This window comes from Tasmannia lanceolata, unplaced genomic scaffold, assembly GCF_043159265.1.
Source record: "Tasmannia lanceolata isolate RefF3 unplaced genomic scaffold, GAP_Taslan_0.1 ptg000015l, whole genome shotgun sequence".
Taxonomy (NCBI): Eukaryota; Viridiplantae; Streptophyta; class Magnoliopsida; order Canellales; family Winteraceae; genus Tasmannia; species Tasmannia lanceolata.
Window position 1 is genome coordinate 28509586 of NW_027518692.1, and position 10998 is coordinate 28520583.

The following is a 10998-nucleotide window of genomic DNA, read 5'->3' on the forward strand; positions in this document are numbered from 1 at the left end:
CATCAGCCATCCACGTGTCCATTACATTGGAGTTGCACCCATTTGAAAGGGAAATGGTTTCAGGCTTTCAGCACAACATTGTTTTAATATTTGCACTAACTCAGCTTTTCTTTTCTTTTCTTTTCTTTTTTAATTGGTTTGTGAGAGCTTTATGGGACTTGTAATAAAAAGACAAGATGGTTAGTGCAATTATTAAAACATGGCTGTGCTGATATCATTCCCCCATTTGAAATGGTGCAGAGGATTCTAATTTCTCCTCTTTATTCGGTGAGGCTTTTTTGTTCCATTATGTGTAATTTCTTCCATTTGGGTATATGGGTTTGAAGTACGGACGTGCTAATGTCAGCTTTCATCATAAAAAAAAGCTCTGCAAAACTGCAACAGCAGAAGAGAACGAATTCCTAAACCTCTGTAGCAGAGATAGAAACCCCAGAAAGAGCATAGGGTAAGAAGCTATGGGGTGAGAATTACTTGTAGGGTAAGTGACTTGAGAAAAAGAATGAGAAATCTTTGATGGGTTTTGTGGAGAAAGGAGTGGGGACTGAGTTAATTCGATTTGTCCATTGCATGTTTCAGTAACTGCACTAACTCAGCTTGTCTTTTCTTTTTTAATCGCCATGTAGCTTTTTGGAACCAAAATAACCTTTGACGGCTAGATTGTGTACTTAAAAAGCTAAGGCTGTGCAATTATAATACGCATGCAAGGTCAATGTTGGGAACCTTTTGTAGGGTTGTTGAGACTGCAATACGGGAAAGAGGATTTTATTAAGCAATGATGAGGAGAGAATTGGGTGAGTTTTGAAGGTTTCACTTTTGAGAGTGTTGGGGGCATTTTTAGGGTTATTAAGACTGGACCTAATCAATGAAAAGCATAGGAATTCATTAAACAATGATAAGGGGGATTTGGGTATTATTTTTTATGGTCAAGAGGGTGTTTTTTAAGGATTCCCTTCTTGTAATGAGGTTTTTCATGGTCAAAAGGGCTTGTGTTTTTATTAGGATTCTTTGGTGGTTTTTGTTGGATTTTTCTTCTCTTCCTTTCTAGGTAATTTGTGAGTGATTTGATGATTCGCTGTCTGCTAGCCTGAAACTAGAAGGTCCTTATATTAATTTATTATGATAGAAAGTTACATGTCCATTGGATTTTCACTTTGATGAGTCAAAACTCATTGAATTTATCAATTTTCTTCCCCCCAGTGGCAGAACATTAGCCCGTTTCGGTGGAATCAGAAGATAAAGAATGGAATGTCGTGAGACCGCTCACGGGATGAAGAGTGCTATGACATACACTATGTAGCTGTTTGGATACATGAATTTTAGATTGTAGATGTTAAAACCTGGATTTTATAATCTATGATCCTAAAATAAAGGTTTTAGCTTATAAAATCTAAGTTTTAACTTGTAAAATCAAGGTTTCAGCTTGTAAAAGCCAGGATTTTAGCTTTTAAAATCCAAGTTTTAACTTGTAAAATCAAGGTTCCACACTTGTAAAAGCCACGAGTGTGAATGACCGGGCTCCTTGAATGCCCGGTCATTCACACTCGTGACTGAAAACAGTTACAGTCACAAGTGAAGGCCTGCCTAGGTATAGGTATAGGACTAGGTGCGATCTAGCCCAATATGAGACAAGTTTAAAGTGCTCAGCCTAACGCGTTGCATCAGCTATGGAGATTTTGGCGTATTGGTTTTAGGTAAAGCCAAAAGCTCCGGTGCTGATAGAACACATTAGCCAATGAAATTGCCCCTAATAGTCTTTTAAGTCTAGCTTTTTCTTTTGTGGATTGTACACAATCACAAATCCTTATGGTTGAGGATCCTCATCAATATGCTTCTTGCATATGCTAGTTTCCAAGAGAGGTGTAGTGACTCCATCTATCTTGATAGTTTCTTTTCCAAATAGAAGAGTAGTTACTAAATTACCATAAGATGAGACAGGGATGCTACTTCTTCCTCAATCTTCACTCTTACTAGTCATAATAATTGAGTAATGATTATATTAAAAGTGATTATGTAGTGCATCAAGTTAACAGCTTTTATCCACAATCAATACATTATGTCTTTTGAAACAATTTATAACTAGTAATGGATTTATCCATTCATATACTTTCAACTTTCTTCAATGGATTTTGTTAACGAGTGCCCTAAGGTGCATTGGGATAGGAATTTTCCAATCATTTTTCATACCGTTTGAGAATTTTACAAATGTTTTGAGTCATTTATATCAAAACATTTGTAGAATTCCTTTCCCAATGCACCTTAACGAGGGCACTCGTTAACAAAACCCTTCTTCCATAATTTAGGAGTAGAATCCTCATGAAGAGTGATGCACATTATCTCATTTGCACAACAAAGATGAATTGTGTTAAATGCTTTTATCTTGGATTCTTTCCATTTTGAATCTTCTAATGATGTCCGTGTTGTCTTCATGTACAATAACTTAACTAATTAACTCGTGTATTACGAGCTATTTCACTCTTTATTGTCATGGATTGAAATTATTTCATTAGTCCAATTTCTCCTCCTCAAACTTCACATTGCATAAAACCAGGATACTGAGAATCAAAACCAAGTTTCTGAGAAAAATAGAACCTATTTTTTCTCATGTTCTTTCTTCTCGATCTCTCTTCCTTGTCAAGAACACTCTTTGATAGTAATTTGTAGACGTCTTTAGTAATCTCTCGTGATTCTATCAATAAATAAACATTAAACATTTGTAGTGAAATCCATTACGACTCTATCAATCAATAATTTGGAAAATAAGAGATAAAGAGAATAATAGAGAAAATAGTGAGCATACAAATAATTTTTAGAAGTTTGGCGGTTATCTTTAGAAAGCTGCTATGATGATGATTTATGTTTAATATAAAAGATGAGTAAACAAGAAGGTTTAATATAAAAGCTGCTAGGATGTTTTCCATTTATCTTCTCCGATATGCACTAGTAGGTGTGATTGTAGTTCATCCTTAGTAAAACGCCCACACACGCATAGGAAGTCTACATCACAAAGATAGGTATATTAGTTTTCAATATAAAGAAAATGATTTAAAATTTATTTTTAAAGAGCTCTTTTTATTTATAGTTTTGCCACCCAAATTCAAAAACTGTGTTTTCACTCTTCCCAATGTAAAAATCCTTAGTCCCACGATGGAAAGTGTGAGTAATCTTGATGGGTATATATGGCATCCCATTCCTCCTGGTTTGTGAATGGGAAGGGGAGAAAGGGATCCTACGCGCATGGGCCACCATGTGGGGCCTTGAGATGGATTTGGCTAAACTGGTTAGAAAACCAATTAACTGGTGTGTACACACTATACACACGCGCCTGCCTGCCTGGTTCTGTTCGGTTCACGCATGTGTGGTGAAGCTTTTTGCCCTCTGTTGATTTTCATTTTTAATAAATAGGTTTTATGAACATCTAACCGTTGGATATCTTATATGACCGTTCATTTTTCCTTGGATCCGACCGTTGAATCACGTAAGCGTTCGCAAGTGCATTTTCAAGTTATGAAACACATTTTACACAACAGAAACGACAATATCTAATACACTCTCTCGCTGTCTATTACTCTCAGTGCTCTATGTTTCGAATATTCTCTTCCTCCTTTTTCGTTATTTCTTAATTTTTGGGGCAATCATAAGTGTTCCATGTTCGATGCTTCAAATCTATTCGACCGTGCATATCATATAGTGTTGGGTTGGGTGTCTTGAATTCAAACCCGTTTAGGGTCCGCAATATTGTGTGCGACCCGGATTAGGCCCGTTTTATGTGTTTTTCGGCCCGATAAGACTAACTTAAAGCCCGCTTTATATAAAGGGTCTTTTAGGGCTTATTAAAGAGCAAGTCTTGTAAAGAGGATTGAGAGCTCTAAAGAAAGGGGAAAAGGGTGTGCTAGGGTTTCTAGTGGGTTTTGTGAGAGAGAGACCGATCTTCTAATCTTTGAATCTTATAGTGGATTTTCTCGTCGCCTCTGCCGTGGAGTAGGCTTTTGCCGAACCATGTAAATTTTTATGTTTTTGTGTGATTGCTTGTGTTTATTCTTTTGTTTTACTTTGCCATTGAAATCACATATTGCTATTTGGGTTTTTTCACAACATATAGAGATCCGCGATGTGCCAGGCTGTTTTATTCTAAGGGTGATTGTGTTCGGATCTGTTGCACCGAAGTTTCTTTTACAGATGTGCAAATTCACGGCGTAAATTCACCTTAAAGAGAGCGGCCTACTTCATGCTTCATCTCACCACTTCGAAAAGATTACTAATTATCTATTTTATGTTTTCATATCAATCAAGTGCGCGGTATTCATAATTATTGTGCAAAATCATCAACAAGCTAGACAGAAAAAAAAAAAACAGGAAAAAAAAGAAGAGAGAGAACCTAGTGCCGTATCAAAATACGGAGGGGACGGTATCAGAAATGCAGTTAGGAGTCAACCTCAACAATTCATAACTTCAACAGGTGAAGAGATTTTCCAAGGCAGAAAAAACAGCAGAGCATGTGTGCCAATTAATCAGGACGACCAGGAACAGATGTGAATCCCATAACACATGTACCAGTGGGATGTATGGAACTATGCATTTTGTACAGTTTGACTTTAGACTTTTTATTGAATGGGGATGTAGGGAGATTGAAGATACGATTTGTTTTCAGGCTTGTGACCTGGAACAATGGCAAGTTGATCTGGAACTATAGAAAGCTGAAAAATACTTGCAAAAAGATAGGTTGACCCTTTAAGGAAGGGGGGGGGGAGAGAGAGAGAGAGAGAGAGGCTTTTCTCTCATTGGAATTGCCATTGATAGAAGGAAAGGTGTGAGATCTCATAAAAGGGCTTTCAACTTCTTTACATCTCACCTTTTGTGGGGTATCATTAGTTTTTCATATTCATAGAGAGAGAGAGAGAGAGAGAGAGAGAGAGAGAGAGAGAGAGAGATAGAGAGAGAGAGAATTTAAATCTATAGTGAAAGTAAAATACACTTAATTTGTGTGTAAAGCCAACTTAGCAATCGTGCATTCTTGGTCAAAACGTCATCACATGTGGTGCCCACTGAAATTTGGAGTAATATAATTTGCTTAATTATACTAAATCATTCCTCATGCATATGAATCTATGACTGAAGTTTATTTCCCACCTTCAAAATGGATTATTATCTTTCATACCAATGTCTTTAAAACTAAATTTTGGACCAACAAAACTAAAACACTTCCGCTTAAACTTCACACCTCTATATTTTGATTTCTTTTGTGGCATTGACCAGTTTTATATGGATGGTTTTGTACTTTGCTTGCAATAAAATAGATCAGTCAAAATCATTTCAGGTATCATTTGACTTCCTTTTTTCCTTTTTTTGGCTGTTGGGTTAGTGGTGGATGTAGGTGTGCAGTTACTGTCACTTTCCCTCAAAAGCTTCTCACTTACTATATTTATGTACTGATTTACATTTTATTATCTGAAAATGACACCCACCATAATACCATTACAGATTGTTTCCTTGATTCCACCTTATTTTGAAAGAAACAAACAAACCCAAGAAGGTTTTACATTGATTGCTAAATAATTATAGTAGGACTCTTGCACTCAAAGTGATGCATGTGTAACAAAAAGTTTACCAACATGGCTAGTTCTATTGCTTCTACCTCAAGCATGTTACACACCATTTTAGAATGTAATTTCATAATCATCCAACCTCGACAATCGCTAGCTTGTGGGTGTGTCCTTAAAGGAGTCCAAGGTTGTTGTTACTGGGCATCATCATCTATTCCTATTCCTAATGAGAGAATCATTTGAGATATATATAGTATACTAATTATTTAATTAAGTAAAGCCACCTGAACAAATTTCTCATATCATCTATTAATGAATATTGACTATTATAAAATAAGATTAATCCTAAAATAATCCCAAAAACTATATAGTTAATTCATATATACCATGGCTTAAATGAAATATGTTTGCAAAAAAATTTGCACTATTTTGCTTTTATCTTGGATTCTTCCCATTCTGAATCTTCTAATGATGTCCGTGTTGTCTTCATGTACAATAACTTAACTAATTAACTCGTCTATTGCGAGCTATTTCACCCTTTATTGTCATGGATTGAAATTATTTCATTAGTCCAATTTCTCCTCAAACTTCACATTGCATAAAACCAAGTTTCTGAGAAAAATAGAACCTATTTTTTCTCATGTTCTTTCTTCTCGATCTCTCTTCCTTGTCAAGAACACTCTTTGATAGTAATTTGTAGACGTCTTTAGTAATCCCTCGTGATTCTATCAATAAATAAACATTAAACATTTGTAGTGAAATCCATTACGACTCTATCAATGAATAATTTGGAAAAAAAGAGATAAAGAGAAAAATAGAGAAAATTAGGGGTGGACATGGTTCGGTTCGGTTCGATTTTGGGGTATACCCAGAACCAAACCATATATAATCGGTTCCCTGAAATTGGAACCAGAACCGAACCATATATGTTTGGAACCGAACCATATATAATCGGTTCGGTTCGGGTTTTACCCAACCTTCACCAAATGTAGATATTTTGCCTAATCGTATTTATAATCGGTTCGGTCCTGTTTATATATGAACTACAAACACTAATGCAGTTAGGAGTCAACCTCAAAAATTCATAACTTCAACAGGTGAAGAGATTTTCCAAGGCAGAAAAAACAGCAGAGCATGTGTGCCAATTAATCAGGACAACCAGGAACAGATGTGAATCCCATAACACATGTACCAGTGGGATGTATGGAACTATGCATTTTGTACAGTTTGACTTTAGACTTTTTATTGCATGGGGATGTAGGAAGATTGAAGATACGATTTGTTTTCAGGCTTGTGACGTGGAACTAATGGCAAGTTGATCTGGAACTATAGAAAGCTGAAAAATACTTGCAAAAAGATAGGTTGACCCTTAAGGAGAGAGAGAGAGAGAGAGAGAGAGAGAGAGAGAGAGGCTTTTCTCTCATTGGAATTGCCATTGATAGAAGGAAAGGTGTGAGATCTCATAAAAGGGCTTCCAACTTCTTTACATCTCACCTTTTGTGGGGTATCATTAGTTTGTCATATTCATAGAGAGAGAGAGAGAGAGAGAGAGAGAGAGAGAGAGAGAGAGAATTTAAATCTATAGTGAAAGTAAAATACACTTAATTTGTGTGTTAAGCCAACTTAGCAATCATGCAATCTTGTTCAAAACGTCATCACATGTGGTGCCCACTGAAATTTGGTGTAATATAATTTGCTTAATTATACTAAATCATTCCTCATGCATATGAATCTATGACTGAAGTTTATTTCCCACCTTCAAAATGGATTATTATCTTTCATACCAATGTCTTTAAAACTAAATTTTGGACCAACAAAACTAAAACACTTCCACTTAAACTTCCCACCTCTATATTTTGATTTCTTTTGTGGCATTGACCAGTTTTATATGGATGGTTTTGTATTTTGCTTGCAATAAAATAGATCAGTCAAAATCATTTCAGGTATCATTTAACTTCCTTTTTTCCTTTTTTGTCTGTTGGGTTAGTGGTGGATGTAGGTGTGCAGTTACTGTCACTTTCCCTCAAAAGCTTCTCACTTACTATATTTATGTACTGATTTACATTTTATTATCCGAAAATGACACCCACCAAAATACCATTGCAGATTGTTTCCTTGATTCCAATTTATTTTGAAAGAAACAAACAAACCCAAGAAGGTTTTACATTGATTGCTAACTAATTATAGTAGGACTCTTGCATTCAAAGTGATGTATGTGTAACAAAAATGTCTACCAACATCGCTAGTTCTATTGCTTCTACCTCAAGCATGTTACACACCATTTTACAATGTAATTTCATAATCATCCAACCTTGACAACCGCTAGCTTGTGGTTGTGTCCTTAAAGGAGTCCAAGGTTGTTGTTACTGGGCATCATCATCTATTCCTATTCCTAATGAGAGAATCATTTGATATATATACACACACTTAGTAAAACCACCTGAACAAATTTCTCATATCATCTATTAATGAATATTGACTATTATAAAATAAGATTAATCCTAAAAGTATCCCAAAAAAATATATGGTTAATTCATATATACCATGGCTTAAATGAAATATGTTCGCAAAAAAATGTGCACTATTTTGATTACTTGTTAGCAATGGTGAAGCCAGGATTTATACATAGGGGGGGGGGCGCGCAGGCTTATACATAAGGGGGCCGGGCATGCTTCAAATTTTAAAGGGGGTTGGGCCCAATTGAGTTGGTCCTGTTAAGGAGTTTGGCCCAACTCAATAGGGGCAGCTGCCCCCTTTATGCTACATGTAGCTCTGCCCCTGCTTGTTAGGTATGTAACCAACACGTCAAAAGGCCCATGACTGATGAAACACGCATTAGGCTAAGCCATTTAAAACTGTCCCATACCGGGATGACTATGGGACAGGTTTAAAGGGCTTAGCCCAATGCGTGTTTTTTCAGTCCATTTAATTGCCCCAAATTCAAGGGTTAGAAGTGAATTTTGATGCATGACCATCTACCGCAAGACCTAATAGATAACTAGTTTGTATATCATTCAACAAGTGGCCCCACTTGTACGTCTACCCGCTCATATTGTCCCAAGAAAAAATGTGCATCCATTGCATAAAAACCCCCATTTTGTTTCATTGCATCCATTTAATTCCATTTACCTCCCAAAATACCCTTGCCCGCTTGATTGCAAATTTGAAACCTATATTATTTAAGGAGAAAATGGTACATGTGCTCGAGCGCAGATAAGAAATAGGAGTGGGGCCACATTGGGGGGTGATCCTAAGCATTCATTTGATAGGCCCCATCATGGATGGGGGGTGTACCAAAAATCAGCTCCATTGGACCATCTTAGGGTGTCCATTTGTGGGGGAAAAATAAACAGATACTATTTGTCCACAAATCTGTCCATTTTCACCCCACAGATGGACACCCTATGGTGATCCAATAGAGCTGATTTTGGTGGGCACCCTATCCATGAAAGGGCCCATCAAATGAATGCTTTGGATCCCCATCCCCCCCCCCCCCTCCCCCAAATGTGGCCCACCCTGTTTCTGCACTGGAGCGCAGGAACCCTTTTCTCTTATTTAAGACCATGTTTGGCAACCATAAATTTTTTTCAATGGAATGTCCGCTTATCCAATGGTGGGGGAAATGCTGAAAAACAAGGAAAATAAATCCCCTGTCAAAATACGATCACCATCTCCAACCGCTTAAGCTTTTGGAGTAATTGGTTGTTTCACATGGTATCAGTGCTCTGGGTTCAAAACTGCTTGATATTAAAAAAATCCACATGTAATGACCAACTCAAAAGAGGGGCCACGCGAGACACATGTAGGCCAACCCTAAAAAGTGGGGCCACACCTATGTGGCAGGTGTTAAAGTATAAAAGATTAAATAACGCCATCTCCAATAGCTTAAGCTTTTGGAGCAATTGGCTGTTTCACACTTTTCACCATCTTCTGACTCATGCCCTCTCAAATCTCTCCTCCCACCCACCCTACTCTCTCACTATTTGATAAACTAATATTCCATTGGTAAAAAAAAAAATCATGCTGAGCCCCTGCTTTGATATCAAGATTGACAATCATAAGCGGCATCAGATCCCATACCGAACAGAGATCCCATTCGCAAGAAGGCATGCAAATAATTAAAAAAAATGGCTTGGAGACATCTAAATAGGACCTCATTTTCATCACCCTCGATTAGGATAATCCAATATGATGTAGACAAAAGCCACCCAGAACGTACGGTTTGTCATTGACTACAAAGCATAAAACGAATCACTTGTTCTGCAAGTTTTATTTTCGTCGTCTTTGTAGCCTAATGGAACCGTGGAACAAGTCCTTTGTTCTTCAAGTTTTATTTTTCCATCTTATATCCTACTTTTAGGTATAAGATCTTGTTCATTTCTATTGATTTTGGTATCATTAGGAAGGTTTGTAGTCATAGATCTGATCACGATCACCGATAATTTCCAAGCATAATTTTTTCTTATACAATTTATCCTCAAATGGGTTGCAAATTTTATTTTCAACCCTGGTTAGCATTTAACCCTAAAATCCCCTCAAATAAATGTCATATGGTTTCATTTTAAAATATAAGTAGGTCCAAATACAACATATATATAGATGAACTAAAGTCTAAATGCCTTTCATCATAAGCAAACATTGGACCCATACATGGAGATTCTCAGATAACGTCAAAGATACCCTCCATTTCCTTCTTTTCATTCATGCTTAATCTTGTAGACATGTTCCTGCTTTATGCTTGGTTTACAAGCTTAAACATGCTTAGACAACCCTAAACCCATTTTCACCAATGTACTGCCTTTTCTTTTCCTTGGCTTAAAAGCTGAAAATAAATCTTCTTCTAATGATTTCATTACAGATTAAATGTCATGTTCATAAGCTGGTCACCTGGATATGACTTGCAAGCTTGTATTGTAAGATCTTGCAATTATCCAATTCCCACTTTCAGACATGTAGTTTAAAAAAACATCATTGTAACTAAACTAGATTAGTTGAGAGCCAATTAACTCAATCTATTTATAATAAGAGTAGCTGTGTATCAGTTTTCTAGTTCTACAATTTGATGGAGAAAGCCTCATACACATCTCATCTTACATTTCAGAGAAAGTTTTATAAAGGGTTGGATGGAAAATAAGTTTTCAATTGTTTGGCTAACTCATTCTCTGGGGAAAAAAAATAATTTTCTAATTTTATAGGAAAATTTTACTGTTCACACTAATTTTCTAAGATGGGGGTTTTACAGTTCACACTGATCGTGTACAGCCCTCCACATCTACGTAGCACAGAACAAAAAACCATTTCCAAAATGGCCGTGCACTCGTGCCTCTCTTACCGTAGAAATACATGGGAAGACAAAAGTACAGTGGGGCCCTCCACTTCGGATTATCTAAGACATTCATTTTGTGGTCCCTATCTAAAGAAGATTTTATGGGGTGCGTCCTATCTAAGGTGGAGACCA